The sequence below is a fragment of the Aquila chrysaetos genome, chromosome 13 (genome assembly GCF_900496995.4).
Source record: "Aquila chrysaetos chrysaetos chromosome 13, bAquChr1.4, whole genome shotgun sequence".
Classification (NCBI taxonomy): domain Eukaryota; kingdom Metazoa; phylum Chordata; class Aves; order Accipitriformes; family Accipitridae; genus Aquila; species Aquila chrysaetos.
This window is the reverse complement of record NC_044016.1, coordinates 23,972,030-23,986,245: the sequence shown is the minus strand read 5'-3', so window position 1 is coordinate 23,986,245 and position 14,216 is coordinate 23,972,030. Positions and strand designations below refer to the sequence as shown.

The 14,216-nt window shown below is 39.7% G+C and overlaps 1 protein-coding gene across 3 annotated transcripts in view; it reads left to right on the top strand.

Moving 5' to 3' along the window:
- CRIM1 (cysteine rich transmembrane BMP regulator 1) overlaps positions 1-14,216 on the top strand; it is a 203,502-nt gene that overhangs the window by 15,471 nt on the left and 173,815 nt on the right. The gene's annotated exons all lie outside the window — the stretch shown is intronic.

Below are 14,216 nucleotides of genomic sequence, written 5' to 3'. Positions count from 1 at the left end.
TGGCTGAACTGGAAATGAGTTGGCTCAAGTGTATCCAGTTGGAATCAAATTCCCGTGGTGTATTTCTAGAATTGTTTTGAACAGCTGTCAAAGGTTTGATCTAGGGCCCTTTCTATGATGCTGTAATTACTGTTTATTATCCAAAGTGTCCAGGAACATGCACAAGTTGATTAGTGGAGTGAACCTGCTTAAATAGTCTACTTTAAACCAATGTTTAAAGTCATATTGCAAAAGTAAATGTATTTACAAGGCTACTAACCATATTTAAAGTTACTATCTTTAAGTTAAGGAAGTGTGATGTGATGTCATCTGTCGTATTTGTTTTGTGATAAGAAAATTGTTTTCAAGCTACAGACTTGAAACGAGATCTTGTGGAAAAAAAATGTAGCTGGCGGAAATGTTCATTGACGTTGGTCATGATGTTGGTCACTAAAGGCGTACAAGTGCTTTGTGTGCATTTTTTTGTGTTTTTTTTAGCTCTAGGAAGAGGAGAGGCACAACCTTTGTTGGCCTCTTGTTTGTTGCTGTAGTAGTGGGCAGTAGCATATATGGGTTCTTAAGTAACCTTACTCACCACTTCTTTTTTTACTTGTGAATGCCTGACTAAGTCTGCAGTAGTTCAGCAGGACTCTATTGGCATGACAATTCATCATGTGTTTAACTTGCTAAGAAAATCTGCTGTGGGATGCCTTTTTGTTTTTTGCAGGCTCGGAAGAAATGGACTTAGTTTGTGGAATGGTGTAGCTAAAGCAGGTTGATTCTTTGAGTAGCTTTCCTTCAGTAACCTCTTGTTTCAGCTAAATTCCTGTTTTAAAAAGAATAGCATTTTAAACTTAGCCATGAGGTAACAATATTCTACACGTAAACTGTTTGGTATGACAGTGATGGTGCAGTTGTTTTTCAGAGGTGTAATTTTCTTTTTTGTTTATTTGTTTTCTTGGTTTTATTTCTTTTTTGGGGAGTGGGGAGGGTGTTATTCCAAAGTCTCAGACTATAGGGCACGAGTAGAAGAGTTTAGGACCTGCTGATTTTTTAATCCTTGACAGACAGGAAGGATAGTTGATGCAAGTGATGAAACAACAATGGTACCCTTAAATACCAGAAATCTGGCAGTTATAACTTGAGTGTTGTAACAGTCCAGCCTTTACTCATAAGAATGTGAATTTGCATTTGCATCCTCAGACTATCCAACCCTACTGCTGAGGAATGTTTGAAATTAAATCCATCCGTATTTCTTAATAGAAGGGCAGAAGTCATAGCATGACTTTGATTTGTCTGCATTTGACAGCTGTAGTCAGTCAAATCTGCCTACTGTGTTTTGCACTGTAAATGTTTATTCCCTCTTTCTCTAACTAGGATTGGGAATTGAATGCTAACTGCTTATGGAGGTTATTTCTTTAAATACATTACTTCTTGTTTTGGTAATTAAAATGTATGCTTCATCTTGTACCTAAGCTAATGGAAAAGAAGAATAACTTTTTTTCCCCTTGTACTTACCCCATCCCTGTTCGGTAAGCAAGCAAAGTCTCTTGGGTAGAACAGGATAGCCACTTTGGTGTGTCTGAGCCAGTATTTGCTGTTTGAGTATTTCAGGCTTTCAAAGTTCATAGTCTGAAAGTTGAATTCATCCATTCGGAAAATCTACCTGAAACACAACTTAGGTAGCATGCAAACCAGAGGGCTCTTTCAGCATGTTAAAATAGAGAAATATTTCAGTTTCTTCAAGGCAAGCTAAGTCTTTAACTGTAGTGTCATGTAAAAAGGGGTGATAAGATCTGTTAAATATGTCTAATTAAGATTTTACTGAAATCCAAAGTACTGATGAATACTTCGCTCTTTTGGCTTGTCTGTTAAAGATAATGGCAGGAAGATTTGAAACTAGTAATTTAAATCCTGAAATACTCTAATAGAACCTGCTGCCATGGAAAGTGGGACCAAGACAGGGTAGTCTAACTTCCCTCTCCTCACCATACTTGATATGGATAATTAATACACAGTGTGATTAAAAAGACTTCAGTTGAGCACCTGATTGATGGATACACCATAATAGGAGTTTCTGAAGAAAACTTAAAAGAAGAAAAGTGCCATCTAAGCAGCTACTTCCATGTGTTTTCTACTTTGAAGATACTTACTGAGCAATTGAGAATGTTTTGTGTTGTTCAGTGACATGTGTCACTTTGCAGGATTTTTGATATTCATTGTAAGTTTGTGTATCATTCACATGTTGATGAACTTCCATAACACAGCTGAGGCAAGGGAAGATACTTAACCCCATCCTGCTGAGGAGAAAATGGGTCAGGTAGCTTTCGTTCTAATTATGGAGGTAATTGGGAAGGTCCTATCAAGTGAACTTTTTTGGTAGTACTATTATTAAAAGCACAGCTGAAATAGATTTATAACTTTACAGAATATTTGACAAATTGGAACCTAGAAAATTAGTATACAATGGCATCTAGAGAAATTCTGGCTCAAGCAATTTCATTAAAGTTGCATAGCTATGACAAGTTATCTTGGGCTGTATAAATTCATTTAACCGAGGACCTGTTCTTTCAGTTTCCTGAGTAGTGGAGGCAAGGCTATTATAGAGGCCAGTCGTAATAGACCAGCATGGTTTGCTTGTTCTGATTAAAATGAGTTCTGTGGATTTTCTGTCTTCTTTCTCTCTCTCTCTTTTTTTTTTTTTTTTTTCTTTCTTGTTGGATTTTTTGTTGTTACCTTGAAAGAAGAAGGAAGGGTGCAGTTGGGCTCCCCCAATCACACTAAGTATACATAGGTCCATGCACAGGAGATGCTGGTGCTAATGGCATAGCGTTAGCTGTAGTTGCCAGCTCAATCAACCTGTACAGCTCACTGAAAGCTACCTTTGCCTGCAGACGTGGAATCTGTTCCATAAATACGATCTGGCAAATAACAAGCGGTGAGCCAAAATCTGCAGTCCCATTTCCAGGTATGAATGCGTATGTGCTAAGGGGTCAGGGCTTTTGCATGTACTTTGGTTTCTTCTGTCTTTTTTTGCTTGCACCTTCCCTTTCAAGTGCCTCTCTAGTCATCTTCCTTTTTTTTTTTCTTCTAGTTTGTCTTATACTTAAGCTTTTCAGGTTGTGTGTGGTCTTCCCTTCTGGGCTTGGTATCAGTTCTAGCTTGCTTACTCAGCTAACCCAAAGTTTTCTCATTAGCTTCATATAGGATCTTTCTTTCCCTATTGGCTCATGTCTGCCTGCCTTCCTGGGCTCTTCATATTTTCTTTTACCTTTACCTTTCCCTGCCTCCTTTCCTTGCTTTCTTTGCCTACCTATTTCATCCTGTTTGTACCCCAGTTCACTTATTTGCCTTATGTGGCTTAAGACAATTTTATCTGTCCTTCCTTCCCAAAATCAGGCTGCATGGGCTTTAACGTCATGTTGCTTAGATATTGTTGACAAGGCCCGAAAGCCATGTTCTTTATTTTGTCTCCCAAAGACTTGCTCTGCCCTCAGCTGGGGAAGCCTGTAATAGGGAGCATCTGTTTTAATCTCTAATGTCTGTAACTTCTGTAGGGGTGCTGATGTCTATTTGCAAGAAAGTACTGAGAGGTTAATGGGGGGTCTCAATAATACAGGTGCTGAAGGCAGTTGTCGTCCTCACCCCCTTGCCCTTGTTTTCCTGGGAAATCGTAGGATTAGATACATTGGAAAGGATTGGTTTTGTCATGGAACTTGATAGCTAACTTCTAACTAATCTTTGTGTAGACATACTGCAAACATCCAAAGACTGGTTACTTGAATGGAGTACCATACAGCATTGTCCTGGTTTTGGCTGGAATAGAGTTAGTTTTCTTCCTAGTAGCTGGTACAGTGCTATGTTTTGGATTTAGTATGAGAATAAAGCTCGTTTATGCCTTAGAGGTCTTACAACTCCATTACCAGGCTTAAAGTGTCTGCTTGTCTGCATGGACTGTCAGTGACTTTTCATATAGAAGGTTGGTATAGAGGTCACAAACCATCCTACTGCAAGGAAATGCACATATTTCGGGCTAGAAAGAAACTGTCTGGAAAAGTTATCGCATACCTAAATAATAATAGATTCCTGTGTTGGTGTTTTTTGTTGTTGTTGTTTAAAATGTTTTGCTTTTGGTTATTGTCTTGATGAGTGCCTGGTCTGATATGGTTCAGGAAATCCTGTGTTCTTGAGCTTGGAAAGCTGGCTTCTATTCAGGAGACTGCTAATGATGACAGCTTGGTTGAACTTGGGCTGCTGGAGTGGACTGTGGAAAATAAGGCCAGAGGGTGAAAAGTGATGAGGTGCCATCTGTCTGCTGAGCCACAGTAAGAGGCAGAAGTCTAAGAAGCTGCATCTATACATTCTTGCAGTTGTGATCTGCTAAGAATTAGGTGCAGATGGTACAGAAGAGTCAGTTCTTCAGACTTTGTGTGAGATGCTGAGGATTGGGGGTGAGAGAAGTGAAAGTAATTCATCAGGATGCATTTGTAGGGCATTGGTAGGTAGCAGCATTCAAAACTTGTGTAGTGCCAGTCCAATTATCTCAGTCTTGCCTAGCACGTATGAAGAGTCACTGGGAAGTGGTATCTGATGTGACCCAACCTCAGTAGTGTCAAAGACTGTATTCCAGTTCTGGGATCTTCTTCTTTCTCTCCCTCTATGCTAGCCTGGCAGCAGTTCAGATAGCCCAGCAAAGCTTTAAAGAACAGGAACCCAAAGATGTTCTGCTCTTCCTCCTCCTCCTCTACAAGAGCAGGCCAGGATCTGTGCTCTTGTGAGCTGCCTGTGGGCAGACGGCATGCCTTGCTGCTTTCCCCCTTCAGAGGCAGTGGCAGGCCTTTGGAATGATAACTCTCTCCTGAAAATATGTTCCCTGCTAGAACAGCTTTCTCCTCTTCCCTGTGGGAAGGGAGGGGAAAGTCGTGGGTCAGAGGCATCCAGTCTTTCACTGGGTGGGCTGTAGTTCAGGCTGGGATTTACTAAAAACTTCAGTCTGCAGATTCTCTCAAAGGTAAGAAACTTCCTGGTACTAGCTTGCTTCTTGAAAGTAATTTGATAGCAGTGTTTGTTTTGATAATACCAGGTGCTGGTGTGACACCGAGAACACCCAGACAAAGGTGTTCTCGAGTACCATGGAGAGCATAAGTGCCACCAGCCATAGCAAAGGCAGTGCTTCTGTGTATCTCGAGTTCTCCCAATGCACACCTGAGCTCTAAGAGGAGAAACCGATTGACTTTCTTTATCGGTTCATACTCTACCAAAAGCATAAGTATTTTCCATGTTAAAGTTAAGCCCAGTCTTTATTCAGAATATATGTGAAGGATAAAATTTGTACCTTTTTTGATGAAAGATGCGATTAGTGCTTTAGGTAAATAAACACTGTTCACTTGCATCTCTGCATGTAAAACCTGCTGCTGATACCAAGTTATTGAAACTGTTATTTGAAGAGTTGCTTCTTGGTTACCTGGCTTGTACCTTTCTGCACTATTCACTGCTGTCCTTCATAGGTGAAAGGAAAAGGCCTTTTAAGTCACTGGTATCTATTAAACTGGCTTATTGCAACATACTCCTTGCATTCCATTATTTTTTACATGTAACTGAATAACTTTATGCTGGCAAATGTTGCAATACCTGTTAGACCAGTCCTGGAATAACAAATATGAGAAGGTAATTTTATTCTGAATGCTTGTTTGGTTGGTTTTAGGTCTGATTTTGTGTTGAGCTTCACTTGTGTGGTCTTAATGGCTGCGGCTACATTGAAAAACTAGAACAGAATAAATCCAGCTTTATGCTGAATTATCAAGCAAGGAGAGGAGCGAAATACTTTCAAATGTGCTTAATCTGATACACTTTCCACTCCTCTTGCGTAACAATTAACATATGTTTTTGCTCAAATAACAGAACTTTGAAGGTTGGCATGTATTTGCAATAAGGAATGCGACTGTGGCAAAGGTCCAGATTTTACCCTTGAACATGCTTGTGGGAGCCAAGTAAATATATTTGAAGGCAAGTAAATGCATTTGAAAGCAAAATTTCACATGAAGCAGAGAGGAAAATGGCAGTATAGCTTTCAGGCTTTGTTTCTGAAAGCATAGATAGAGAAGGAAAAACTGTTTGATGTGGAAATAGTACAGATTAGGAATACTGATATAAACTTGAATATACAAAGAAATCTTACAAAAACCAAAAGGGAAGAGAACTTGCTCATTAATTGATGAGAGGGTTTTGTGACAGTGGCACATCTGCCAGTGCAGTAGCCTTCACAGCATAACAGAGCGGTGTTAAATTTGCAGTACTTGTCACTTTTCTGACTCTAGCTCCTCACAGTACTGTTCCCTGATCAAGGAAGTATGATCTTTTTCTAATGTATTGGCTCTTTTAGCATGTCCTATTTTTAAGATGAGTTGTCACACAGAGAACATCTGTGCCATGAAATTTCAAGCTGACAGTAAGAAAACCTAGCAGAAGTTTCAGAAAGATATCAAAAGAGAAAACTGACTTTCATATTTTTGTATTGATGTGGCTGGACACCTAATTTTAGGATTAATTGGATTATGAATAATGCTATTTGTATTAATGGAGGGAAAAAACTGCATTGCAGAAACTGTTAGGAGGAAAGATTGAAGAAAGAACCCAAAACTGAGCAGCTGGTTAGAAAACTAGAAGTGTTAGCATTACAGAAATTACTTCAGTTATAACTAATACTGTACCTTTACACTTCGATATTTTTTTTTCCTTGCCGTTTTATGCAAACGTGGTGTTTTTACTGTGTAGTAACTGAACTTAACTGTCTTTCTGTGCTACACTTGCTCATGTGAGCTGCTGTGCAGATGCCACTCTTGCCCTTCCTTCTTACATCCAAATCCCTTGGGTGTGTAATGCTTATGGAGAGGGTACTGGATCTTCAATTCGTGACACTTCAGTTTCCTTCAAACTTGCAGTTTCCGAGATTGCTGTGGACAGAAGTGTAACCTTAACTGTAGGCCTTGGGATAGGACTGTGTGACAAATACATCCTACAAAGCTAGCAATAAGATGTGGATGGTCAAAGTGTGGTTGATCCTAGAGACAAAGGAGCATTCTTGCCTTTTTCTGTTTCAAATGCTTTCCTGCATTCATCTGAAACTGAATACAAGATAACTTACTGTACCTGGAGCCTCTGTAAGAGAAGGAAAAGAACAGGACAGGTATCTTACAGCTGGTAAGATCTTGGTTTTGATAAGTTCAGTGCCTTTCAGATGTTATTTTCCGTGTTGGCAAGTAGGCTGTGCTGAAGTATGGCCACTTTAACTGTAGTGGCAAGTTACAGGTTTTAATAAATGCTTGACCCTAACTTCTGTTAAAACTGGGGAAGAGGGAGAAAATGGAGCAGGTGACTTTTAGCAGAATGCTTCCAGATGAAGTGTTGATTTTAAGGATCAAAAGTTATCTACTTGTGACAGAAGAGACCTGGGCAAAGATCTCAAATTGAATGGTGTGTAAACATTAAGATAATGTTGCATACTAGCAGGAAGCTGTATTCCTGTGGCACTTTCTGTGCTGGGTCACAGGTCTTGTTTTGACAGGGCAAGTCTTGTTTGGATATATGCAGCATTGATGTTGACAGAGATAACTCAGTGTTGAGTGAATGTATCCAGTGATAGTAGTATCAGTGATTTACTGGTCAATATGACAACTTTAATATAATAGTTGTGTTTCTAAAAATAATGAGGAAAAATTTATTGGAAAAGAAAGGTTTTTGGTTTTTTTTGTTTGGTTGGTTTTTTGTTTGATCACCTCTGGTAGACTTCACAGTTGTCTCTTTAAAAGAATGATGTACCAACGTTTTGTAATTCTGAGTGGTTGTATAGCATGGTGACAAACTATTTTAGCTCTTTGTCTCCAAATTTAGACCTTGAATTATTTTGTGAAGTTTTGTTGTTGGTGGTTTTTTTCTAAATAGAACACTATGGAGCTTCCACAGCATCAAACTAAGTTTTCTATGCAATAGAATGAAGCATTGCCAGCAAAATGTTTGTCTTCAAGATGGATGGATGGAGTCTAGAGTCAGCAAGATCCTGTGAACCAGTTCAGTTTCGGAGAAACATTGGTGAAGTTGGATAATCTCTTGCAGAGGATGGAAGGTGGGAGGAGAAAGGAGAAGAGCAGCAGTGTTTCTGGAAAACTTCCATTGGCCCTGCTTCAGAACAGGCTGCAGATAGGATGCTTAATAAGCTTGGTTTACCCCAGCAGCTTTTAAATAGAGCAAGGATACTTGTGTAGCTGTTCCAAGAGTACTCTTTTCAAGATGCATGAGAATTTAACTCAGTCCAACTTAAACATTCCAAAAATGTGTATGAACCTGTTTTTTATCTGTATTCACTACTAGAAGATGACATGTTTCTCCCCCCCCATACAAAAGCACTTGCTAATTAATACAGTAATAGAAGTTGTCGCTATCAAATAATTTGCAAATGTAACATTTTTGCTCTGTAAGAAAGCAAAATGATTAATATTTGCAATGGAATTGTGGTATTAGTGTGATAAGAAAAACAAAATTATTCCCCTACCAAAAATGTGGGTTTGTGTTATTTTTTTTTTTTTTTTTAAATTATAATAATATTTAGTGTTCTGTGCATTAACTTATCCAATACAGGACTTAGCATGCCTTCTCACTGTTGTTTTTTCTATGCTGGTAAATGCAGGGAGTTTTAATTGCTGGTCAAACTTTTGGGGTCTAGCTGTGCTCCTGCCCCCATCACCTTCAACCCAAGGTTCTGCTCAGCACTGCTGCCAGCAGTGGTGCTGATCTGCAGAGAAAGTCCCTAGTTTGTTTCCACATTCAGAAGTGTATCAAAGACTTGAGTGTAATAACCTCTGGAAAATAATGTTGTAAATGCCCTAGGTCTATCATGGGGTTGTGCATTGAGCACTCGCACCACTTGCTCCATTGGTTAGTCTGTTTTACTGTACATTGTGGATCATTTCAAGTGGAAGACCTAGCCTCCTTCTGTTCCTCTTCTTTCATCCCATTGCTGTTACCCACTTACAACAACCTTGGGAATGAGATGTTTAGTCTGGGACCATTTTCTTTCCTAGGAATGGCAAAGTTTCCTTCTGTGTCAAGTGAATACCTCATTAGGTCTAGCTGTGAGGCACCTCTCTAGGAAGCAGCCCTTTCATTATTATGGGGTGTGATTATTTTTGATAGAGGTACATCTTCGGAGAACAGCACTACTATTATAACAAATAAAAATCATGTCCGAATCTCTTCAGATGTGTGGCTAGCTACTTCTCATCTTCCCATGGGGTTGGGCGGAATAATTATTTTTTTTTAAGGGGATTTTGCATTACTAACCTTTCTTCTGCAGGTTATCAGTCCTTACTAATTTAGTAGCATTACCTCTGGCTGATGCTATGTGACAAATCCATAGTCTGCCCTTCCCTTTTAAAAAGGGGGGTGTGTGTGTGCAAAACCATTTCAGTTTTCTTGTAGCCATGACTGCTTCAGTCTAACTAGCTCTAATCTGTCACTGACAGCCTGATCTAATGATCTAGGTGGAAAGTTTTGTTCTGAGCTTATTACTCCTGTTTGCCTGTTACTCTGCCCTTCTAGGCTCAGTATGAGCAGGTGTTGCTTGATTGCACCCTCCTGCCCCCCAGAAAAAAGCCCTGCATAAAACTTTTTTATAAGTTCCTCTTACAAAGATGTCTGAGAAGAATTTGTCACCCTACTCCAGAGTGTTAGCAGGGGTACAGCTCACAGTATAAACAGAAGTCCAAATGTCTGTTTCAGAGTATGGAAACTACCTAGTTGTAAATAGGCTTTTCTGTACTCAGTTCCACCTTTCCTAGCAACGCTGCAGTGAGATGGTACTCTGGCCAGTATCCTTACATGCTGGACCTGAGCATAGGTGGTGCATGTGTGCCCTCTATGGATGCTTAAAAACAAAATGTGTGCTCTTCAAATGCTGGTGCATCTGTCTATTTGCTGTCAATATATTTTTGGGCACATGTTTGTGCTTCTAGTTACTGATAAAGGATTCTTCTACACAAATACTTGGGGAGAGCATGGGTGTTTTATAGGCAAAGCACTGACCTCAAGGTTGAATGGCTTTGTCAAAAAAACCCCCAAACCCCCCAGCCGAAGGCATTCTTAGCCTTAGTGCCAACAAGCAATAGCTCTACCCCCCCTGAATTCTTGCAGGTGTTCTCTTCCCTGTTGTTCTAGATTCCCTCAAGTGTTTTGTATTCAAAGTATTTTTAAAATTCTTGCTATTCAAATCCAAGAAAAATTCCTTCCTCATTCATCAAGTAACTTATATGATGTACATTATATAGCTTATCTAGAATCAGATGTATTATGTCAACTTATGTTAAAAGATGTAAATACTACCTTTCTGTCCAGAAGAGGTAAAGCTTTCACTAACTTTTAGCTTCAGTTAGGAAGAGAACAGATAGTACTTTTGTATGATCAACGTTGTTCTAGAGACATGTAGAAATTGTTGTCATAGTGACAAACCAATCTACATAATTTAAGGTGTTAGAATTTAAATGACTTGTCAGATACATATGCCAGAATCGCAGCTGCTATAAATGAATGCACTAATATGTTAAATGTTAAGCATGTTTGGCATCAGCATATAACTTTAGAAGGGCAAAGAAAACACCATCTTGATTTAAAACAAACAAACGTAAAACAAAACCCAAAACTGGGAACTCAAATCTGCTTTTGACCTCTGGCTAGGAGATGCAGTCACATACAGCAGGGGAGGAAATGCCTGACATTCTAGCCATCTGAGCTGGGGCTTCCAGCTTTTTGGCACGCTTACTTTTGTAGGTCTGATGTTTTTTCTTCTCAGTTGTCATTGCAGGCTTCTTGTAGAAGTGAATAGGGGACAGAGTAATGCCAAAAGCAAGATGTTTCATCTTTCTGCTTTAGGTCCTTCTGTAATACGTATTAATTGCTTCATGAGAGTTTGGAACATGAGTTCCTGATCTCTTGTATGTTTTTAGAAGCCAGGTTAGAATATTAGTATCAAGATTTTACAATTTGAGTAAAAATACTGTATTTTTAAAAAGCCAATCTGGGTGCTTCTGAAGAAAACCAATTTGAACATCAAAAATTGTCCAATAAACTTGTGACTGATATACCATACTGGAATGATGGATAGAAAACAAGATGTAAAATAAAATAAGTCTGTTAAACAAAATTTTCTAATTATTGTGCTGTTATAGTTTGTGGGCAGTGTGGGTATTCTTTACCTGGATAGATGACATGTGACAGAAAACTGAAATAGCAATCTCAATGCTGCTGCTTTTCAAAAGTTATGCGCTTCATACTGCCACATCAGCCAGTGCTGATGGAGTGTATTCTTCAGTTTGTGACACTGGTCTAAGCATCCAATCCTTACCTGCCTGCTGTGTGCAAGCCACTGCTTTCAATGTCCAGCTTGCAGTAACTGGATACCTTCTGCTGGTGCTTTGATGTACTGCCAAGTAGGCAGACTGGGTAGAAGGACAAACACCTTGAGCCTGGAACTTGCCTGCTAGAGCTAGAAAGCTATTGGGAGCTAAATGCTGTCTGTCTCCTTGAACTGGATCTGTCCCCGAACAAGATGCTAGCAGCCCCTGGAAGTCATGAATAAGAAGAGCAAGACTCCTCTTCCCATCTTTCCTCGAAGCTGAAAACACCAAGTGAGCCAAGCAAGACCAATGTGGTGTGTGTGTGTGTGGGGGATGAAATGAGAAAGAAATGCCTATCTTTTTTTTTTTTTTTTCCAGACATCTCCTCTTGGTGTTGAAGAGTTAAAATGCTTAACAGATCAGTCTGCTGATGCTGTTGGTTCTGTGACAATAGGTGTGTTAAGAAAGAAATAGAGTACTTCAGGAAAGTGGAATTTTGGGAGAACATACAAGTAGCTAAGGGTGGATGGGACTTGGATCCTGACTTGAGAGCAGTACCTGGATAGCAGGGCTCTCTTCATTATAAAGAAATGGGTGAACTGACGAATTCACTCATAGTTCTGGATCTCTTACAAAACATGCTACACATAACATCTAATGAATGAGTCTGAGGCGCAGCTCTAGAGATTCATAGAAATGAGGGGAGGAGAAAATTGTGCCCTTCTCGACATGTAAAGTGTGCTATTTTAGAACTTTTTATTACTGCATAAAGTTATTCTAACTTTATCAGGTTGGGTTTGTTGGTTTTTTTGAAAGTGTGTTTCCTTAGTCTTTTTCAAAACTCTGTAGTGTGTTACTGGGATTCCTGAACCAGGTCTGTAGGAGCTGGCATCATATAAAGGGATGATACACATCGATACTGCCTGAAAACAACTTACTGGCTCCTGTGCCATTCTGTCTGAGCAAGCTATTTGTTGAAATGAGGCATAAATGAGGAGTCTGGTTAACCTCTAATTAATAATCCCTTATGAGGATTGTCCTATATGAGGAGCTGTGGTGTGCTTTACTGCTGTACTCTGCAAGTTCCATAGGTTGCATCTGAGTTTTGACAGAGCTGTTCGGTACTAGTGTGAAGTGAGATTAAGTGAAACCTGAAAATTGAGATAGAGATGTATCTTCATGATAACACATCCCTGACTTCTTTTGAATGATACCATGATGTTCCAATAATGGGAGTGGCTTTCTACACATAGACTAGAGCATGAACACTCACTGTAAGAAAGCCTAATGCTTTCTGTGCTGAGCCATCATTGGTTTGATTCAGGAGGCTGCAGACAGAAGCAATCTCTGTCTGGCTTCTACTCATACTCCTACATTTGTGAAGTACTGCTTTGCCAACACACTTATTCCAACAATCTCTGTTTTCCTTCTCAATCCTAGGGACTATTACTGTGAAAGCTACTAGCTTGTTGACAAGGGAAAGAGAACTTTGCTTTCTAGCAGAAATCTAGTCTGTCTTTACAGCTGTGGTCCGCAAAACTCATCACTGAGTGATCAAACATGGTTTCAGATCAAGGTACATGTGCACCTCTCTTCATCACTGTGGTAGTTCTTACATGCTTCTTTTACAGCTGTACCTTACACAGCTGAAATTCAAATCTGTGGAATAGAAAGCAAGAAATGAAACTTGCTGAAACCTTCTCCTTTTATTTTCTGATAAAAGTCCAGCAGAGATCTGTGAATCTTTGCTAGCTCTGTAGTATTGGCACACCTGTGATCTCCTCTGGCAGATCTTCCCCCCTTTTTTTTTTTTTTTTTTTTTCTTCCCCACCCCTTAAGGGTGAAAGTTGCCATAGGCTACAGCTAAGGAACTTTGGGGGTAGTACAGGGATTGCTATGGAGTTGAAGGAAAAAATTTGAAGGCAAAGGAAAAATGTCAAAAGGACAGGACTTACAGCTGTATAGTGCATGTAATCTTGCCTATGCTGTGGATTTTTTGGTGCTGGTTTTTTTTTTGTTGTTGGGGTTTTTTTTGTTGTTGTTGGTTTTGTTTTATTTTGTGGTTTGTATTGGTGGCTTTTTGTTGTGTTTTTTTTTGTTTTGTCTTGTTTTTTTGGTTCTGGACTGAAACTAAAATATCCAAACCTATCTGTTATTTACTAAGGAATCTGTAGTAGATGTAGCCTAGAAATGCTCATGGCTTACCAGGGTTACAAAAGTTGGCAAATGGGGGCTGGAACCTAAAGCATCTGTGAGGGTATAGCCTAGTAAGAATATGAGATTGCTTCAAATTACATTGTCAATACTCCTACAGAGGAAGCATATCTGTCTTATATGGAAGAGAGTTGTTTGTTACCTAGGTACGTCTGTGTGAGGTGTGTTCTCTGAGTGTGCCTTTGATAAGGTTTCGTTTCTTAAAAAAGAGAGATGCAGCATGCTGCTCTGTGCTTCGCAGTCCGGTGGTTTGGACTGATCCTGACTAAGTTGAGTGAGTGATACTTCCTTTCTCATCTGTGTTTTGTGTAAACAAAGACTGACCTAGTTTAGGCATTAAAGTGCTTCTGGCTCTGAATCCCAAGTGGGAAAGGGGGCTTTTGAGTTTAAGGTCTGGCAAAAAGGGGGATTTCTGCTAGCGGCTTGCCTTAAGGAGTTCCTGCCTCTGTGCTCTTCTCTGTCCCTGTCGCCTTGACATGACATGCTGTGGGTCCATGCTGTGAACTGGGCAGGGGAATCCTGTAAGCTGTTGGGGCCGACAAAGATTCTCTGTTGACAAACAGTGATGCAGACGGTGTCATGAGGAAACGAGGCTTTTATCATTCTGCTGTGTTTGTCCCTCAGTCTCTGCCTTTCCCT